Genomic DNA, 23,545 nt, shown 5'->3' on the forward strand with positions numbered 1-23,545 from the left:
CTCTACCTGATTTTATATTGAATTAAAAATTTAAAACCTTAGTCTTTTGTGCCTGTGATGCAGTAAGGCTAAAACTTCAATTATTCCTCACCGACCGAAAGTCTGGAATACCCTTAACCTTGTAATTATCTCCTCTGAAATTAAAATAATAATAATATATGATTTTCAATGTCTGTATCCTTATGTTCTCTGAGGAAAAATACTAAGTAAATGGTCAACTTATGTTTTCTTATTGGTATTAAATTATGTGACTTTCAGACTGTGGTTATTCCGCAGTTTCTGGTACATTATAACGTTATTAGTTTAATACCTTTGAAATGAACCGAGGAAACCTCTTCTGTCTTCTGCAGGACGTGATGTTTTTATTCATGTTTAATATTCGTGTGTGATAGGCCTATCAAATGTTGCGTTTATCGTACTATTTATTTAATTGTGTTTGTAATGTGTTCGTTGATTTTAAACTAAGATGACTCCAGACGGATAACCCTCACTTTTATTATTTATTGACACCGAAGCCAGAAGATGACTTATTAAAAGTCGAAACTATAGTAGTATATAACTACAGTTAGGACTGTGTGGCAAAGAAACGTAGTTCTTGTTGTTAAACCTCTGTTCATTATACTTTTACGCATTAACTACTTTCCCGTAACAAAGTTTTGACTGGTTGCGTAAAATCCGATACAATACCTTATCTTAAAAATCTATGTTTATTTAGAAATTTTCATCGTCGGATATATAAAATATATAGGAGTTAAGGCTCGTTTCACATATAATAACCACGGAGTTATGTGAACCAAACATATTGCATAACGTACAAACACACGACAAAATAATTACATATTACATTTTGTAACGCTTTATATAAAATAAGAATTTACTTTTAATGTAAGTAAAACTATTCTATAATGTTCTTGTTATCCAACTAAGACGTGATGAAGTGTTTACATCATTTCTGGAAAGGATGCTCCAGCAGAAAATCTTCAGAATTCACTGGAACTTCTCCAGATTTTGATTGCTTAAGTTGTTTGCTGTCTTATGGCCAACCAGAATTAGGCACTTACTATCACATCCTTACACAAATGTTCAAAGTAAGAATAGTTATACTTTTCATCGCAGGTATATAACTAGCTGGTTTTTTGTTCCTAACTTTATAATTTTATAAATGCAAATGGTAAGAACAATATTGTATAAACTGTTATATGATCAATCTTCACATATTTATTATTCAATAAATTAGGTATATTTATATTTCGTAAATATTTGAATGTGGTTAAATTCTACCACATGTACTTTTTTCCAAATACACGGTATATATTTCTTATTTAAACACATGATTACTTGAATATGGCCAAATTCAATAATAGTGATGTAAATAAAGTGGCAAATTCTCACTTTGAAAGTGAGAGATGTGGGTTTGAGACATAGGTAATAGATGGAGATAATAGCTAGGTTTATCAATCCTTCTTAAAAAAGGTTAAAGAACACACATTTACTTGTTTACAATGTGGAGATTAAAATTAGCTTTAGTGAATTCAACTCATGAGTTGATCGATATGTCGTAATGGATTTGCTTAAGTTATATTTACAACATAAACAACTGTAAGCCAAAAAAACTTAGTCATCTACCTGGTAGTTTGGTGTGATTGCATCAAGTACCAACATGTGTGACTGCACACTAAGCATTGTGGCTGTACCTGACAAATGCCGTTTGAGACCAATACCTCAAACATTGTAATCCGTGTAAACATTGCACATTACTGTTCGATACTATATGTATCGAGTAAGAGAAATTTAACAGGCGACTCCAACTTAATTAATATATTTATTGCTATATAAAATATATATTAACGCTTATTATACGCAAGCATAAATTTAAAGCATCCATATTATATTAATTTATTTTGTATACAATATATGTGTACGTAACTCTAATGTGTACAACGCTTGAAATACATTTTAAAATGTTTAGAAACTTTATTCTTTAAGTTATGAAATTTGCCCACAAAAGTAGAAATAAACGTGTAAACCATTTAGGCGGTTTGAATATGATCATGATGACACTGGTTGGATTGCTTCTTACGTTTATCCATATCTGTAGAATGTGATATGTCAATGGAAATGAGCTCCTTTCATATGTATATGATGCATGTTTTAAGACCTGCTTCTATACATCAAATCCATTTTTATTCATTGTATAAGAATACTTGAGTGTTGAATTTTCTAAAATTATACTGGAAAACGCCTTTAAAGAATTTAACTTAAATATTTAGCTTCCATTGGAAAAATTTTACTATGCAACTTTTTTAACCATCATATTAGCTATGTGATCAGTATTAGCTATTTTTAACCAAGTATTAAATGTGTGATCTCATTCGGTTTAGGTCACATATAGTTTAATAAAATAGCGCAGTATTTATAAAATTATAAAAACCGTCAGCAATATTAACCTATCCATGTGTACATTGTGAGAGCTTGTGCTGTTAATCCAATTATCTAGTAAAATTGGAAACATACGTCTAGAAGTAAAGAACTGAATTTAAATATATTGATATACTTCTTTATTACTAGTTGCGTTAACAATCCGTTAATTAAATTTAACTGACAAACGCCAAATTACAACTTGCAATTACTGTTTATAAATCAGTTAATCATTCAATGAGATGTTCTTGTTCGATGTTTGTAAACTTTGTGACAGAACATCCAATGCACTGTCAGTAACAAAAGGGATAATAGATGATAAGAGCCGTTGGAGAGAGAGCGCTCAATGGGTTGGGTCAGTTTCATTTTATCCAACAGGTACGCCCCTCCGAACATGAGCGGTCGGCAATGTGACCCTTTTCCTCTTACATAGTAAGTTCTGGAACTTAAATGTTATGTAAGTACCAACAACCTCATAAGAAGTTGTATCAACATAGCGAGTGAGTTGAGGTCTACAGAAGTAAATTTGTAAAGTGACAGAATAAGTGGTAATAATCGTGATCGTGACAGATGGCATTGTGTTAATAATTGACGATTGTGTCAATGTTAAATAGACTCATGGGTACTAGATAGACAATATAGTTAATAGTGGTATTGTGACAGTAGAGGTTAGTGATAGTTTTATGTACAAATATCTTACCTAAGGCCAGTCTAGTTTTAAGTTGTTGAATATTAAGATAAATAAATATTTAGTGGATTCAATATTTGCCAAGTGCTTTATGTAATCAAAAACGTAAGAACATTGCTCTTTCTACAATGTTAAATGCAACAATCAACCGTCAAATTAACAGCAGTTACACATCATTCCTAACTCGATTATTCCACTTTAAGTTAGACTTGGTGTGTATTCAATTGTTTACTAGTATATTTTATTTTAGATAGAGAATTAAACAATATTATCATATCAGAAAGTCATATTAAACTACTCTAAAATAATGTAACATATGTCTTCCATTCTTAGTTTATTATGGTTTGAAAGTTTTTACGCCCATCATTTTGAAAAACGAGATGATGAATTTAATCTTTTGATCCTCAAAACAGATTTTAATTTGCTAAAAAACCTTGAAAATTGTGACCTTCATACCTTTCTTTCATCTAAATGTATAATATTTTACCCAAACGAAACAGAAACTAACAGATAAACAAATAAACCTGAAAAACAAAGATAGGAATATAGTTTACATCACGTTTCTGAATTATTTTTATATTAAAAATTACATGGTGAAGTCTAATAGAGTAATTTATAGACACAATATATGTATAAAAGATTTTAACCAATCACTAGAACTAAAAATTAATAGTAGCATTCCTAAAAACCATTTCAAATCCCATGCTTCCATAATTTCAGTAAACATTAAAGATAAAAACTTACAGTTAGACGCATTTACAAGCATAATTAATTTTATGCCCTGTTAAAAATTACATAATATACATATGAAATAATCTCATTTCCATTGACATATCACACTATACAGATATAGATTAACGTGAAAAGCAAACCAACCAGTATCATCATGATCATATTGAGACCACCTTCCTCGCTTTCATATTCAATTCCTCCCTTTAGTGTTCATTCCATATCTTTATAACACTGTAAAGTTTAAATTCCACCATTCATTACTTTCGAAAGGCATTTATTTTGTCGAAAATACTCAATGGATTTAACATAGTGTATTTTAAAAGCTTTATTTGATTTATACGTATACTAGTTACGTGTAATTTGATGCTATAAAATTATTCAATTTGGAAGTTATCACACGTTTAAATTTATTTGTATATTTTATCTAATGGATTCACATTTGTTGAATTATATTTCTATAGTATAATCATAACGAATTACCATTCGGCAGGTTTTCATTTTTAATCAGATGTATACCACTGATATTTAATTATCCAAGTACTACCACATTCTACAAAGAGTGAAGTTTTCAGCTTCAGGTTGAACGGATAAATAGCACTGTGATTGAATCAATCAATCAGGTTGTGTGTCCGGCCAGTCTATTGACAGTTATTGTCAGTACAGCTGTTTACAGCAAGCGGTTAAATCACGTTAAGGCGCTCATAGAACGGCAGGTTAAAGCTGTTGTGGGGATGGACGTCCGATACGCTTTGTACAATTAATCCTACATTGACCGGAGGCCGGAGCTGAGGCTTTTTGCGCCACTATAGAAAAGTACATGATATGTTCTAAATTAAGGTACGAATAATTAACATATTTATGTATTTCTATTACGACTAAGTAACTCGCACATTTAAAGGTTGTTTTGGCACGGAAGAGTTGGTTTTTGAATAATAAGTACAGTAAGTACAATTTGAAAAGAAGGAAATGAGACAGTCCATAAATTTGACGCCAAAATAAATTTGCTACTTTGTGGACTTGCTTGTAAGGCAACTGTAATTTGAAGTAATCAAAGTGGCTGAAGCTTTTTACGTGTATATCCAACATTACAATATATAAGCTCATAGTGTATTCTACAGACACATTTTAATTCTACATTTATAAAGGAATACATTTGCTTTTCTAATAATAAATATTACTAGGTTAAAGCAAACTATTTTTACGATTTCGATATGCTGAAGCATTGATGGATAGTTCCTCAAATAACAATCTCTAAGATATTAGAGTTTTTGTTGTCACAATATTTACATCGCACATCGGCTTCAATAACGTCACAACTCAAAAATCTTCTATTTTGAGTTATTTACCACCATAGAAATCGCCAATTTTTAAGCTACACGGCACGAAGACCGACACTTTTCTATCTCCAAAACTATCCGCTAGGGAGCAGTAATGTCGCTAATTGTTGAGTGCCATTTTTCCACTGAGCCAGTCATGAATAGTGTCATTTTAGACTTGGAGCAGGAAGGTAGTGTTTTTAGTTTCTGCAATACAGACACTTTTTGACATGTGACACTCTTCGTGATTGAAGGTAACTAACTTTTGCACTTATTCTAGAGCATAAGTTGTAGAAGTGTCATTCTTGTTGCAGTAAATGAAGCATAGTTTTAAGAGAGTACAATGTATTTTCTTAGTTGTGTCGTTCTTCGTGATTCACTCTTTCGTCCATTTGTAATAACTACGTAAATTTTTTGAGTTGTGCCGCTATTGAAGCCTAAAACTATTACTAACCGTGACAAAATTCGGGGTATATTTTTGACTTGTGACATTGGTTTCGAAGAAAACAAAACAAGTATTTTGTTTTGTGCGACTAACTATTTCAATCTGTGTATTGCAGATTAAAAATGGAGTCACGAGGTTGGCATCTAGTGAAAAAGGCGATAACAGAGCTCGCAGAAGGCAGTAAAAAACGTGACGCTGAAGAAGATATGAAGCTTGAGACAAAAAAAAAAGTAAAGTTGATGAACCAACATCTACTGAAAGTTCTTGTCCTAATATTGTTGATATTACTCGTACTTTAGAGGTAGTTAATAAGGGACAGTCTTGTGTTAATAGAAAAGATGATCATCTTTCAAAAAAATGAAAACATGGACAACCAATGCCAATAGTTCTCCTGGGTGTTCATTTTGGACAAGTGAATGCGTTTAAAATACGGATATTATGTACAAAAAAGGGTCCTTGTATAAAAATTCGGATAAAACAATTGAAAATTTAGATATTAGTTTGTGGGAAAGTGTTAAAATCAGTGATGACCCTAGTGATATGAAAGTACGTTTGTGTAAAATAAAAAACAACACAGAAAAGATAGATACTTTAAAGGAATACTCTGACGGCGACGAAGTTATTGATGATACGGATGCAGATTCTGATTTTGTATATTCGTCTTCTTCATCAGAGGATGAAAGCTTCACAGAAAGATACCAGAGGAATAAGAAAAAGACAGTTGCTTTTAAGGAGAGAAAAAAATAACTCGGACCAAGTTGAAGAAGTTTTGGATACATTGGATAATGAAGCTCCAGCTTTAAATTGTAGAAAACGAAGAACCTGAATCATTAGAGGAGAAAAAGGGAAGAAAACCTAAAGCAGAACCAAATAAGTGGATGAGGAATTTGAAAATAAAGGGTTGAAATACTTGTCGAACACGAAAACACCCCAAGGAAATAAAAGAAAAATCTCTACAATTGCCTTGTGATATGACATGCAAACTCAAATGTACGACAAAAATTAACAATCCAACACGTGAAATAATTTTTAAAAAGTTTTGGGAACTAGGAGAAGTTCAATTGCAGAGAGAGTTTATATCGAAAATGATGAGTGAAGTCAGGCCTGCATATAGGTACCCAAAAGAGAACAGTAAGAGAAAATGTAACCATGCTTTTTTATTTTTCTGTCTATGAGAAGAAGATTAGAGTTTGTAAAAAGTTTTTTAAGGCCACACTTGATATCAATGATCGTGCAATACGTACTGTTATTGAAAAAAATAAAGATGGTTTTGTTGAATCTGACAAAAGAGGGAAACATGGGAACCAAAAGCAAGTTAATCCAGAAATAAAAAACGGTGTTCATGATTTCATCAAGAGTATACCAAGAGTTGAGAGCCATTATTTGAGAGCTCAAACATCGAAGGAATTCATAGATGGAGGAAAATCTATCGCAAGTTTTGTTTAGAGATTACAAGGCTCTGTGTTGTAGCAAATAATGTACCTCATGCTAATGAAACCATGTTTATTAGGATATTTAACTCCTACAATATATCATTTTATGTTCCAAAGAAGGACCAGTGCGACGTGTGTTGCCTACCTGATTGCTGACCCAGAAGAGAAGGAGAGGTTGAAGGAAAGGTATTCAGCTCATGTAAAAAATAAAGACCTAGCTAGGCAAGAAAAACAGAAGGACAAGACTTTAGAAGTATAAAATAATAACGTTGTTGTATCTGTATTCGATTTACAAGCTGTTTTACCATCTCCAAGGGGTGAGGTGTCACAGTTCTACTACAAATCGAAAATTAATAGTTATAATTTAACTATAAGTGACCTCAAAGCCAAAATGTACAATGCTATTTCTGGCACGAGGGGGAAGGTAAAAGAGGCGCTGTAGAAATAGCTTCATGTGTGTTTGAATATTAAAAAACATTACACAGGACAGAAATAATGACGAGCTTGAAATAATTCTTTACTCAGATAACTGCTGCGGACAGCAGAAAAACACTATAGTATTTAGTATGTATCTTTATGCTGTTTCAGATATTAAATATAAAATCTCTGACACACAAGTTTCTTGTAAAAGGACACACCCAGAACGAGGGAGACAATGTCCCATTCGGTAATAGAGAAAAAAGGTTTAAAAGGACATTAAAATCTGGGCCTATTTACACTCCTCAAGAGTATGTAAACAATCATAAAAAAAATTCAAAGGTTACAGGAACTCCCGTACAAAGTAAATGTAATGTTTCATTCGGATTTTATTGATTGGAAGAATGTATCAAAGCAGATTGGTCACAACTTTACCGCAGTACACAAAGAAGGTGAAGATAAACTTTGAAAAAACTAAGCTACACTCCCACAGACGTTTCAGGAAAAGATAATTCAGTTAATGAAAATTACGGTCAAGAAGAAAGTGGGAAACAAAAACAAGGGAAATCTACATAGTAACGACATTAAAATTGCAGACATCAAGATTGTTAAAGTACAAAAGAGTGATCCTAGGGTTTTATTTGTTAAAAACGTCTTATGAAGAGGAAAACTTTTTAAAGATAGATGTCAATTACAACAAGAAAGATCAAAAAAAGGGGAGAAAAAAATAAAAACCCCATTACATTTCGGAAGATTACCTGTCGCCAGCCTATGAAAAGAAAATTGCTATCGGGGAACGAAAGGTTAAAGACATTCAAGATCTGCTTAACGCTAAAACTCATCCCAGAGTACTACAGAAATTACTACAATGGCATTTTCCATTAATTATTACAATTAATATTATTATTACTACTTATATTCTAGAGTTAACAATTTTTACCACAAGTACTTATTGTATTTAAGATTATTTTTTATGGAGACAAAGTACCATAACAAAAAAATTTGATAAAACAAACAAATTTTGGTACTTATATATTTTACATAATTTTTTATGTTATACTCTGTACTATTTATAAATAAAAACAACGTTCAAAAATGTAAACATCTTTATTTATCTTTTCCCCAAAAAGAAATTAACTAAAACATTATACAAGTTTACTTCGAAAACAATGTCACAACTCAAAATGTAATTGTAAAAAAAATTATAAATAGGGTAAGAAGTTGTATAATGACAAAATACCTTTCATATATCAAAAACAATTGGTTATGAGTTATTAATATTAATTTACCAAGTGATAATATTAATTGTGTGATTTCAGAAGATTAATTAAATTTGTTTTTTTGCGTTTCCTGAAAAACTACCTTTTCTTAGTTGTGACACTATTGAAGCCGATGTGCGACATGTTTTCATCATTTTTTTACCAACATTATTTTTAACATTCTTTAGATTGCCAGAGATTTAAGGTCTAGGTTTGTTGGTTTTAATAATTATACTATTTATTTTGAATTATGGTCACAGAAATAAATTCCCATCTCCTGATGCGCTTTGGAATAATCGGAGTTTTAACTTTAAATGATGGTGTTTTGGTGTCCTAGATTGAAGAGTGAAATAGACAGAAGTGGAAACATCAATCAAATGACTGCAACCATAGTATTATATTGAATAGTTCCACGCTATTCAGTAGAACTTGACTACTTCAGGCCATTTCAAGTCATATACCGTAGCTTTCTTTTAAAAAGTACTTGTGGTGTAATATGATCAAGCCATAAAATGGAATCTACCCCCTTGATGGATTTCTTGCCTCTTAAAAAACTGCACACGAGTCTGGTAAATTTTTTTTTTAATTTGCGCTCGTTTATTTCCTCTTGTTGTAATCACAACACCAATGGCTTGTTGAATGATTTTAATATTCCTGTCCGTTTTTATTTCTTCGTTTAATGTGGACAATCAGTTTCACAGTGTCAATGGAACACTTTACGGTTACCTTCCGCGCACATATACAAAATTGTGTTCACTATATTAGAGCTTATACAAGTGAATGTTATCATGAGTCATTGCTGCAGTAAGTATATTGTGGATGGAGGGAGTGATACTAATAATAATTATGTTTTATAATGTAAAATTAAGAAATAAATAATTTTCCATTTTCAAATTCAGTGTAAAAGCAATTTATTTTAGTTTAAACGGTACATCGTCTTATTTTTATTGTGGACGGATACATATATGTTTAAATATGACTACGAAGTAGATTCCTTGTGGTAGGGATTACTTACTATTGAATCTTGTACATGTAGAGTCGGCAACGGTAGGCTCACTTGATTGGTGTACGTGAAGGAAGCTATTAGGTACGTCGGCTTAATTTTATTTTGGCCGGATACAAACATGTTTAAATATGACTACGAAGTAGATTCCTTGTGGTAGGGATTACTTACTATTGAATCTTGTACATGTTGAGTCGGCAACGGTAGGCTTACTTGATTGGTGTACGTGAAGGAAGCTATTAGTGAGTCAACTATTAAGTGGTGGCTTACAAGTTTGTTCACAAACAAGCTGCCCACAAGCTTGTTCTGTGATGGTGAATAGATAACATCTGGCCGCTGAGGCTCTGATAACAAAGTTGGCTACCGCACTGAAACCACTTCGCCTTGTGAACGTCTACTTGATCAATTCTCTATAACAAAATTAATTTTCTCAATTATGTTTATTCTTTTGTATTGTAAAAGATATGACACCGGTTTCTAATTTCTTCTGCAATACGTTTATTTAATTAATGACGCCAGGTCATTATTCTAACACATTCGTGCAATGAATTAATATACGAAAGGATTTGAAGCGTATTCTATAATTTTAGATTTCCTAATAATAGGTATTTTATAAAAATATCTATCGAAATGAGATTAAGTAAGTTTATAAAGTTACCATCACTTACCGCGATTTCGTTCGCAATTTCCTACTTAATAATAGGAACGTTGTAAGCATATACTTTTTCAGTAGTGTGCAAAACAATAAGATAAAGTAACAGTGACTTAAAATATTCCAATCTCCTGAACCATAATCGAATAGGTGTACTTTCAGTTTGGATAGTAGTTATTGGAAACCTGCATTGAGAGAGTGAAAGAAATTTTACAAACAACTACCAATAAAATACAAAATCGTATTTCACTCATTCCACGTATTTAACTGAACATTCCAGACAGTTTCCACACAATACTTAAACTATTGTAAATCAATTAAACGACAAGGACAATGAAGCTTAGTTAATTATATATGACGTTATATGATGTCAAATATGTTTTAGAAGGCTCAAGTACATGAAACGAAAGTAGTCATATATCAGTTATAGTTTGTTTATTTCAAATAAAAATTACTTTATTAATAACAAACTACGTATAAGTACATTATTATAATTTTATCCAAAGGTTAATATATGAAGGAAACAGGATTTTCTTGGAAATTGATACAATACAATCATTAAATCTACGTTTCAAGATCTACCATCTGATTTCTTTCTCAGGTATACAAGTAACCTATATATGGAATCAAGGTTATAGTAAACAAAACATACTAGAGCGTTTTGAAACGCATAATTCAAGAACTATATCTATATACACATGTTGTGTGTCTATTCCAGTGAACACTTAATGCAAAACAAGCACTTAATAAAAATGAAATACTAATTATTATATATGAAGTTTAGAACTAAATGAACTATAACACAACATTTAAATATGACCTGTAATGTGTGTGTGTAAACGTGCATCTCTTTATTGCTTCATAACCAATTTCAGTAAATTTCACATGTTGAAAATATATATTTATTTTACTACAGGAGGGAATTTTTTAACTGAATTGAGAGCCCTTCTGGTTTAAATTAATAATATTTCTGGAGATACGTTTGAGTCAACCCTTTTGATAATTTCACATAAATATTAAGTTGTAAGTTTCAACTTTAATATTGACCGGTATGCTGGGAAAAGATACTCAGCAAATATATTAGATTGAATTCATTGACTTCTCTTATTAGGAGGAGCACGAGAGCAAAAGAACTACTGTTATCAACATTATTATTTTCCTTACATTTTAGGAAATATTTTCCTCTTTCAAAATTTTAAAAGGAATTTTTTATATTTGGGCTAAAGTTCTCAATGACAACTTACTATCTAAGCGAAGTTTGTAGTGCTTACTTGAAACCTCTTACTCAGTTCCGTACTTGTTATAGTACTGTTATTATTTTCCTACATACAAAAACAATAGCCTTCCTTGGCTATGAATGAAAACTATCAAGATTTTTAAGAACCATAGCTGCTAAATAAGTATTTCAACTGGAGTACGTTTAAGTCACATTGTCCTGTCTTAAATTTACAAAATTGGTTAGGCAACACGAGACATTATGTATAGTTAATAGCAATATATTTGAATGAATAATATTAAAATTATTAGACCTATTACTCAGTAAGGAACCAATAAACACACTGAGATATGTTGATTGTGTTTTACAGAAAAGCTGAAAAGATACAAAATCTGCCACCAATAAAATAAATCAGACCTAAAGGTTTAATAAAAAGTATGAATAAAAGAAGATATTCCAACGTTATGACCCATACTAAAATGCAGTCATTTCTTTCGATATTTTTATTATATATTTTGGTTACGATTCTCAACGTTTTCTAAAATTGTATTGTTATATAAAACGGTTCATTTCCTTGCGAAAGAATATGTGTTATAATTTAGAATGTTTGTATACTATAATATGATTTTTAATATGAAGACTTGTAAATCACATGTTTTAAGAATTTTATTTAATTCAAAATATAGCGAATTTTGTATCAAACTAAGTTGACGACAATGGAGTATACGTTTGATATGTAACCATAGAGTACACGACATTAATTAAGCTTAACTTTCTTCAATGTTAAGTATTATAATTTTTTCCCTTGCATACATTAATACATTAAGGTATCTTTTGCAATTATACTATTAATCTGACAGACGGTAATTCATCGAACCACAGAGCTCGCTTATAAGAAAACTGATTTAACATTTGATATTGAAGTAATTTTCAATCTAGTTATCTTTTATTAGGATTTGTGTATATTTATTTTTAAACCAATGTGTTAAAAAAAATTAAATTTATTAAATTTTTAAATTAATTAAGATGTAATTGATAAAATGTTTGACCACTGCTATGAAAACCGTAGTGAAAAATGTTAACTACAATGACATATATACTAGTAACAAACGAGATAAATCGTAAAAATATATTATTAAAATAGTTTTGACATATAAGTCAAAATTAAATTATAATTAATTATAATTATTTAAATACTATACAGGAAGAATGAAAAAGATAAAATGGTCGTGATGCAGTGTCTATTAATTTTAATATAAAGAAGAAATCTTGTATAATTGCACATAAAATGTTAAATAGAGAACATAAAAAAAATTAAATCGTAAAGTAAATTAAAGAAATCCTGTACAGAAAGACTCCTGTACAATTAAACATGTATAACTTTACAATACAATGCCATAATTTGAATTGCATAAGTTAGTAATCAATCACAGTCTTCCAAGCAACGACAGAACAGCTGTTCGGGCAATTCTGCCAACTTCTCTAATCAGCTGTCTACGGTTGGCACGACCGGTTGATCTCGTAATCCCGGATTGTTGTTTGTAATATCATCATTCTGACTAGACTAATTTGAAAGTTTCGTTTGTAGAGTAATACCTCATAAATGTACGTTGATTACGGAGTAAGTATACTGTTTTAACTTGTGTGGATAATGTTTTTATATATACTAGTGTTTTAATAATAAAAAGGTAAAGAACTAGAGATTATTTCACAAGGTAAAGTAAGAAAGTATTTAGCGCCTGTGTTTTTTAATAAATATCGAACTAAAAGATTACTTAAGTTGAAGCATTAAATCAATTATTGAAAAGATACACTGTATCTTTCTATGGGATAATTAGATCCAGAACCTTGTAATGCATTTCAAATAAGAGGCTCTTTTTTTCTCGGTTGGATTGGTAGGTTTTTCAGGATTCTCTCGTGAAATGGGGCAGCTTCCTAACGTTGCGAGGAAACGATCTTTAGGTAGCTTATTGATGAATTATCGGGTTCATCGTAAAATCCACCTTGCAGGAAAGGTAGTAACCCTCACATGTAAGAGTAGTGAAATAACAGGTATTACATATGTATAATATTATTTAGCTCATAAGAGTTTGAGATATGTTTTGGTTCAGAAAGAATTTGACTTAATGTTTTAAGTTCATTACTATAATACTATCAACATTTTCCAAGTTGCTCTTTTTTTAATAACGAAAAGGTAAAATAAAAATAAAATGTTTATACTCATTTGATCCTGCGTACTTATTAATGCTATTTAACTTTGTTTACGCACAAACATGCTGTCTGTTATTTCTAAATGTTTGTGGTTGTTAATCCATGTTACCAGTATTCGAATATGTTCTTAAACCAATTTGATTCCATAACGTGTTTTATTTTGAAAATATGGTTAATCAATTAACAATATACCTAATTTATTGTGATAGTAAAACCTAAAACTCTTCATATACTTTGAGAAAATCTACTGAAAAGTTATAGAATTGGACTTAAAACTTTGTTTAATGATTGTTATTGGCAATGGATAATTTGAAAGGATAGTAGGATTTGGGACATTATCCACTTTTATATGTTAAAAAAATTAATCTGGCTTAAACGATAGAAAATATCAAAAATAATACTATACTTAAATTAAAAGAAAGGAAAGTTAAGATTAATAATTATTTTGACATAAGTAACTACCTTCTAAACTTTGTGTCATATACGTTTCTCCATAGTACTTTATGTTCAATGATTAGCTTCGCAAACCATATCAAAAAAAAATTATTTCAAATTGCATAACATACAATTTCAATTAAAAGCACAAATGAAACAATGTTACAGACCATTGTTGTATTTCTTGTTATTTTTACATTATGTAACAAATTATATCATATTCAACAATATATTTAGTACCTACCAAACGCAATTCGTAATTTCGATTAAATTTTCTGTAAATATAAAAACCATAAGAATCTTATTATTATTATTTTAATATAAGACAACGAAATTATTGTAGTTTAATTTGTTTTAACAAAGAAATGATTTCGTTTTATCTAGAATAGGATTTGCTGACAACCATAAACCAATGCAACGATGAAAAGGAAAAAAGAGAGTATAATATGTTTAGCACATGTTGAAATCATACTCGTAAATATATATGAAATCAAACCTCATAACTTAGAGCGTAATAATTTAGTAAACTCAAAATCCTAAACGGAATTTTCTTCCACTGTTTTTTATACTAAAAAAGAAAGGGAAATTTATAATTGTATCAATAAAATTTCCAGATGGGCCTGTAGAGAAAACATTAGTGTGATTCATCATTGCATTGTAATGTTACATACATTAGATGCCTTACAATAAATTACCGAACCAAACGATTACCTTTGACATCAAATTTATATACCATTTCATTTAAAGTCATTATTATTGCTAATTTATTTATTACATTTTAAATATTCATGTTATTATTCCTTTTTCGAGGAAAAGTGTACCAATAGTACTATGTATACCCTAAACTATGGCAACGTAATTAACATATCAATTCTTCCAGATTTTCCATATAGTTTAGTTTTTAAACTTGGATGGAAAAAAATTCGAGGTAATACATTACACGTGTATTCTAATTATGTGCTTTGGTGAGGTTTTTAGGTGTTCCAAAGTGTTTAAGATGTCTGTGATTTTACTTCAGAACTGCTGCTTAATAATTCACAGCTAAAAGCAGTTTTGCTATCACTAGTCAAATAAATAAAAGTCTTATTTACGCCTATGTATTAACAACCATCATATTCTTTTGTTTGAAGGTTATTTTTGACGATGGAAGGATTGTGAAGGAAACAGGATTTTTCCGGACATTTGCCATCGTTAAGTGAAACAAGAAAACAGTAACACTACGTTTCGAGATCTGCAATCTGATCTCTTCTTCAGGTAAAGAACTAACCTAATACATAATTACAAACTGGGTTAAATAAACAAATCTTACTAAAGCGTTGTGGCACGCCTGAGTCAGGAATCACAATCTACATGTTGTATGTCAACTTCACTAACACTAAAGACATGCACTTAATAAAAAACTATACAAAACACTAATCATTAAACTAAACTACGGAATACAGGTCACAATATGTCTTCACTCGTCTACTAACCATCTACGACTGACCAGAGGGGGTAGCCAATGGTAATCGTGACGGCCGGCTAAAACAAGATGGCGGAAATACAAGGGAAGGGGAACAGGAATGGGCCCTTTCGTTATTATTGGTTCATGCGAGATGAACTTCTTAAAACCATATTGTGACTCCGCATTGGTTTATTGCAAATATCCGATCCGTTTGATACTTTTTGGTATTCTCTTTAGTTCATTTTTTTAGAATTGGCAACCAAAGCGGCCTAATTTCGACTGATGGTTGACTGATTGGTTGGTCTGCCAATTTAATGTATGTTGCCTCAATTAATTTCCTTTTGAAAAAATGTGGTTCCCGATGTATTATGTGGGCTTCATCCCAATTCATATGATGGTCTTCGGACCAACAATGGTGTGCAATTTTTGACTTTTCTGTGAAACCCTTTCTCGTGTTTTCTTTGTGTTTCTTTTATCCTTATGTTTAGTGGTCTTTTTGTCTCGCCTATGTATTCCCTATTGCAGCTACATTTTATACTGTAAACACAGTTTTTGGAATCCTGTGTGCCATTTTTTGGTTTTGTTTTTACGAGACTTTGTCTAAGAGTGTTGTGTGTTTTAAAACGCGGTTCTAATGTTGTACTTTCTACCTACTCTTCTAATTTTCTCCGATAATCCCGGCACATAAGGGATTGACATAAACGCAAATTTATCACAATTATGTTTTTCTGACTCAGGAATGATTCTTCTGGTTCGTTTGCACTTATTAATTACTAATTGAGGGTATCCATTGTATAGTTTTTTTATTAAGTGCATGTCTTTAGTGTTAGTGAAGTTGACATACAACATGTAGATTGTGATTTCTGACTCAGGCGTGCCACAACGCTTTAGTAAGATTTGTTTATTTAACCCAGTTTGTAATTATGTATTAGGTTAGTTCTTTACCTGAAGAAGAGATCAGATTGCAGATCTCGAAACGTAGTGTTACTGTTTTCTTGTTTCACTTAACGATGGCAAATGTCCGGAAAAAATCCTGTTTCCTTAACCATCATATCTTGTAACATTATACCTCAGAACATTCTTATAAAAAATTAATGCAGAATTTCCTTTCAGATATATTTTAATTTAACATTTAAAAACATTTGTTACTTTAAAAAAATTGCTTGACTTTTTAAAATGCTTAAACCCCTAAAATATAATTCTTGTTGATAAATTAATGGGACGAAAATGTAATGATTAAGTAAAAGTTATGCAGAGATTACTGCAATCACAATTTTATATTTCAAGAACATATTCTAAATATATGCTAAATACAAACATATTTTTATTTAATATAATCTCAAACTCAGTGCAATAAAACAGTGACCGCTTACCAATGTTAGTCCTAGTACATACTAAACTTGGACACTCAACGCTGCTGCAGGTACGGCTGAGGTGGTGCTGTGCTGACCCATACATTAGTACCCCGGCGCTGGAACCCATCATTATAATGCACTCAACAAGGGTTAATTTACTGCAGCACATTACTGTAAACACCGTAATACACATTCTAAATAAGTCGTATACTAATGAACCTTTTTATATACCTTTATATTCCGTAATTCTATTTTTTCTAAAATTTTAAATTTGTGAATACTCTTGTTAATTTGTTACTATAGAGAACTAAAGCTATTTAGCCTAATAGTATCTAGATTGTTAGCAAAGGTTGTTGTTGTTCTTTTCAAGCCCTACAAATATATCCTGATTATGACAAATCATACCTTAACAACGATTAACAAAGCGCGTGTATTACCAAATAAAATTATATTTTCAAACTTCAGTCATTTCATCTGATAAGTAAAAAGCATTAATAAATATTTCAATTTAATACAATTTATTTTACTTCAACTATTAGTGATGTATTTCGAAATGATTTCTTCTTAAATTGAAATGTATGTAATATTTATCTGCTTGTCTCATCGATAGCTAAATACTGTATAATAAAGTAAACTGAAACTAACTAAAATATTTAGATTTGACGCAAACACGTTTAAGTTTAAGCATTTTTGTTTGTTTTATGAAATGTAAACGTATATTAAACTTTAATAGAATGTTTACTTTACATTAGGTTAAACGTAACGCAAAATAGATTTTTCTAGATTGCATAAAGTTCTATTTTGTTATTTGTGATGATAAAGTGAGTGAAGTGGGACATAGTGCATGGCTTTAGTACAATTATTCTTAAAATCTTTATTTCGAAATTGGGTTAATAAGAATTTAGTTGATTTGTCCGTCGACTTACAGGAAGCCAATTGTTAATAGGGAGGAAAACTCAATAATATGGGACACGACATGTTTCCGGGGTATATGGAAATCATATCATGTAAACGTTTACCTTATTTTGGTTATAATTTTTTATTTTAATAATATAAAAATCGTACTTAAATTCCAAAAACACCTGATAAACCATGTTGGACGACAAATTCCAAATCGTCGAACACAGGTACACAGTATTTCACGTAGGCAGACGTTTCAATTATATTTCGCCTTGCATAGTCTTGTATATGCACAAATAATCAAAATTGTGCAGAATTAGCAATTATAAATTAACTCGGTAATCAGCAAATCCCTCTTAATAACTCTATGATACGCTTGTTTAAAGAGAAACAAATTTAGAGTTGGTTCGAGTAGATTAACCCTCTTGACCATAAGTTGGGCATAAGTTTTAAAACTCATACATGAACGATCACTCGTCGTTCTGACATTTGCTTTCCGCCTAAGAATGGTCGCATTGAGAAAAAAAACAAATACAATTGTTTCTCAGTGAGACTGATACAAACCACAAACCAGACGTATTCACCACTGTTTCACATTTTGTGTCTAATAAAACAGGATAATCAGTCCATGCAGGACAGACAACAAATAAGATGTCTTCCTTTGAGGAATAAATATGGAGAGTTCAAATGTCACCAAAACAAATTGACCGCACTTACAAAAAGTAAAAGTTTCTCTCGTTTATTTGATGAGACAATGTTTTATTTACATCGAGAAATCTTTCTCACTTTTTCATGTTTCATTACATTGAAACAGATCTATATGAAATGAAAAGTTTTGTTTTATTTTAAATAATGTAATGCAATTAATACACGTAAGATTCTTACTTATATGATTGTTCAGATTTCCCATGCGAAAATATATAAATAGGGATTTATTAAATGTTTTAAGATTAATTGCTATGAATTTGTTGCTAGTACTTACCTTTACAATTAATGACCATTACAAAAATTCCCTTCAAACTTTTTAAGTGAAGTAAATGAGAATTTCCAAAAACTAATTTAATAAAACCAGCCAAAAGTTTTTTTTTTCGGAAAATTCAACAACTTTTTATTCTCAAAAGAAGCTTTTTATCCAAGACACTCTAGATGCTTTATGTAAATAATTTCTTTTTTTAGCCCAAAAAATTTTTCACGATGTGCAAAAATAATTATGGTTTTAAAAAGTTACATAAAACTTAATTTTGATATCTCTAATTATAATAGTTTTTTTTTCTTTCACACATACGGTTTTAAATACAATTCATTGCCATGCAAGATATAATATAAAACCACCTGTATAATACAAAATGAAGTACATGCACATCACAATTCTGCTATAACTGTGAGCTGAATCTAAGTGAATAGTTGGGAAAAATAATAATAGAGACATTCAATGCCTAACCTGAATTTTTGTGTAAATTTTACAACAACACCGTAGTGACTACATAAAACGAAAAAAAAACACTAAGCTATAATGTTTCAAAAACCTGTTAATTAAACAGGTAAATACACAGCGAGCATGATAACTTGACATAAAAAATATAAATATAAGAAAAGAACAAAAAACAGTTTTTTATATTACCATACAATTAGCATTAAATGCTTTAAAATATTTGCTCAAATCCGCAGGGATATTATAACTCTCCTCCCGTAGCAATTCTCATTTATAAATACTAAAGGCTTTTGCTATGATTATCAATATGATTTTGATGGGAAAACATTACAATGTTAATTAATAACATATTTACAATTAAAACAATATCCACCAGTTATATTATTAGGTATCTATGACATATGATAACTCATGCTTTTTAAATATCACCTGGGTCCACGTGCTGAGAATAGACATATAGAGTCTAAATGTAATCCTACGACATCAGTTTCAATATTTGACAGAGGCAGAACGTGGGTAGGTTGCCAACCGCCGCATGTGACTCGCATACTGGGGCTTCTATAATATTAAATTTCCATTAGAGAACCGCTGTTCCAACCAAAAAATACCACAGACTCGGATATAATTAGTCTCAGGGGTAGTAATAATATGCACGATGCAAGGGAAGTTCTTTTTAGTAAATTGATTCAAAAAAAGAACTATATAGATTTCTTACATATTTTTTAACAGGAAGACATGTTGTCGGCTAAATTGTTGACAGACTGAGGGATATTTAATAATGGCCCATCAGCATGTGACCCCATGACACAGCTTGTGTTATGGCTAAAACTATATCATCAACATTATCCGCCCACTAACAAACCAATATTTATTTGCCTCATGATCTACAATAAAAGCTGTATTATTAATTATGGATTTCAAGTTGGAATATGTATTACGATGTATTAAGGTGTGTAACTGTTAATTGTTACATTTTGTTTATATAATATGATGGGATAACACAATATTTATATATATATATTAACATACTTATTTTATATTCCTAAATCAAATTAGTTAAGTGTCTTATTTGTTCCAATATACGTGATTTATTAATGCAAGTGGCATTCATGTAATATATTTTTGTTTAAACTCTGATAATTATAAGTGTATTAAAAGCCCTATTTGAACGATTTATAAAGTTAAGAGCTAATATAGATGGAAAAGTGACAGTGTACAAAGAGATAAAAGGTTGAATAAAGTTAAGATGCCAAACACCGAACCCATATTCAATTAGTAAGACTCAGAGAAGTCTCTTCCTACCAAAGGACTGTCACAGGGTCAAAACACAGTTTGCAGGAATATTTACAGTTGAAAGTAGAGTACAGCACATTTCACACTCAAGAGTCCTACAGCATCAAAAGGTAGGAATATCCAATACACGGGGGTCCTCGTATGTCAAGGGTCGCGAAAGACGAGAATTAGAGAGAGTTTAAGCGACATTTGCCCGTCCAGAACGTGTAACGAGGTCGAGTTCCAAAACTTCCTGATTCACATTATTGAATGCCGGGTACCGGCCAGGGGAAAACAACGCTCGTCGGATGTATGGTCAAATCGTTTAAGATCGCATTTACTTGATCATCTAAACGGCCAGTGAAGGTATCCCATTGAACATTATAGATAAATATATAAAATGCACAATCATTATTGTAACAAATGGAGTTATATTTTATCATACATTGGAACACAGTTATAAATATTATGCATTTTTGAACATTTATTTATTAGAATTTAGTCAAGCTGTAAGATTTATAGATAAAATAAAACTTATCGAGCAAATAACGAGAATATATTTATCAATTGCAAAACAATCAAAAAACATATTCAGGTCTAGTCCAAAAATAGCAGCGTTAAACAAAGAGTATAACGGATTTCATATTTTGTCTTTATACATTTTGACAAACTATTTTTTAAATATCCCATGTACTGGTATGTTCTCAATTTATCATATCACCTATTTTACTATATAGCTGGAAAACTCAATGACAAAAACTGTATAAGAACAAACTTATCTTAATCCGTGCAAAACAAACATATGCAACTATCAGCAAGAAGGACCTTAAATTTCAACTCATATCACCAACTGTGATAACAAACAAGAACATGTAAAAAGTAAACAATTCACAGAGTAAAATAAAAATAACATGGAGTCAAAAAAGGTGTAGAGCAAAAAATTAGCTTAGGTCACGACGTCTCTAGCCGTTACAGCTTTAATTTATAGTAATACAATTAAGGTATATTGAAATGTATACTGTATTTTTGTTAATTTTTTATGAGACTAACATTGTAGATTAATGTTCATTTAAATAAAAAATAATAAAATTATTTAAAAGTTTAATTCCATTGATTTGTGAGTTAAGAAGTAAGTACACCATATACTACCAGTAACACCTCCGAGACAAAGGGTCAAACGGGAAGTGCAGGATCACAGCCGGGCTTCTAATCAACGTACGACCTTCCTGTCAGCTGTCCATTAACTGCTGTCTCCTCCTCACCTAATAATGTTGAAGGTTTACGGGTATGTATGTTAACGGCAAAAACCGCAATTATACTATACATTTTGAATATTTATTAATCTTACAAAAAATGTATAAGAAAATAGTCAGTTTTAGTTAGCATTATGGCAATTTACAGATATAACATTAACCACAGAACAAGTTATAATGTTTTGTTACCTAAAATGAAATTAATATTGGCCTCATGATAAAATTCTAAAAATACATCGAGTATTTCTAACATGAAAGTTATAATTATACTCTAAAATGGTGACTAAGCAAACGTCTAATCATGTCTCATTTACTGTTAGTAACCAACTTCATCATATACGTTTGGAGTCTCTAATTGGAGAATCACTAACAATATATTTAGTGTTACTATCATACATGAATTAAAAATGTTACGTTTCTGATATTTTAATACGGTATACAAGGAAACAAAACTTTTCTCGGCTGATGTAAATTATTTGCATAGTATACTACTTTTCTGTAATTGAATGTCATACAAAATCTTATAAAGTAAGGTCCACTCGATTATTATTGCTCCTCAAATAAGGGGATTCTTGGGGATTTTTAGGCTAGCTTGTTTCTTTAATTTAAAGAGGAAATTATGCTTTTAACGGTTTCAGGTAATGCAACTGTATATTTACATTATTTAAGTAGTAACTGAACATATTCATGCTTCAATTGTTACTACTGCCAACGTTCCCTAACAGTTATTATCCGGTTAATTCCTCTTCATTGTATTTATCACTCACTTTATTTACTACTACATTCCCAAATGATCAGTTTTATTTTTCACTATCGCAGAATTATTTTTTCTAACCCTCAGTTTCTTTGTATGTTTATTGAAACATAAGATTCAAAAATCTTAATATTAAAAGATACTTTAGTTAAAACCTGAGGCAAATGATAATGTAAAATGCTTTTTCAAGTTGTGTGGCTCATATTGACTTATTGACTATAAATCTGTAGAAAGATGAAAATACTGTTTGTGTTTAACAATTTGATAACGTAAAATACTCAACAGTTCCACTGAAAATGGGTTGTGGAGTATTGGTTTTAAAAATTAAAAACTGTAAAAATTTAAAATTATTATATTAAATTTTCCTTTATTAACTACTATCGACTTATTGCCGCATAGAAACAAAGCTGGCACCAACGTTGAAAGAAATATACACGGTCAAAAACTACAAGAAATCTGGAGAATCTGTTATCTCCGATAATAGATGAAACTGTATAAAACACTAAATAGGAAATTATTACCTTACGGAAAATTAATGAAATAGACATGTTAGTACTATATAACATTTTGAATATTCTTTTATGTTCCTAAAACTGTACAAGCATTTTATAATAAATTTATTTATGACGATTTAGCGTGTACAAGCGTATTCCTAAATAATAAACTTTAAATAAATAATTAGATGTATGTCAATAAAATAAACTTATCTTTTCGTTAATTATATAAATCACGTTTTTTCTCAATAACTCAGAGCTATTATATCTCAATATTTTTCAGTTGCTTATAATTATTTGTATGGGCATTAAAAATATTCATTATTATCTATTAATATATTATTACTAATAAAATGAGTTAATTGTCACGACAATTTTAGTTGAATATATGTTTTCAATGTCTGAAATCATAACAT

This window comes from Homalodisca vitripennis, chromosome 6 (assembly GCF_021130785.1).
Source record: "Homalodisca vitripennis isolate AUS2020 chromosome 6, UT_GWSS_2.1, whole genome shotgun sequence".
Lineage (NCBI taxonomy): Eukaryota > Metazoa > Arthropoda > Insecta > Hemiptera > Cicadellidae > Homalodisca > Homalodisca vitripennis.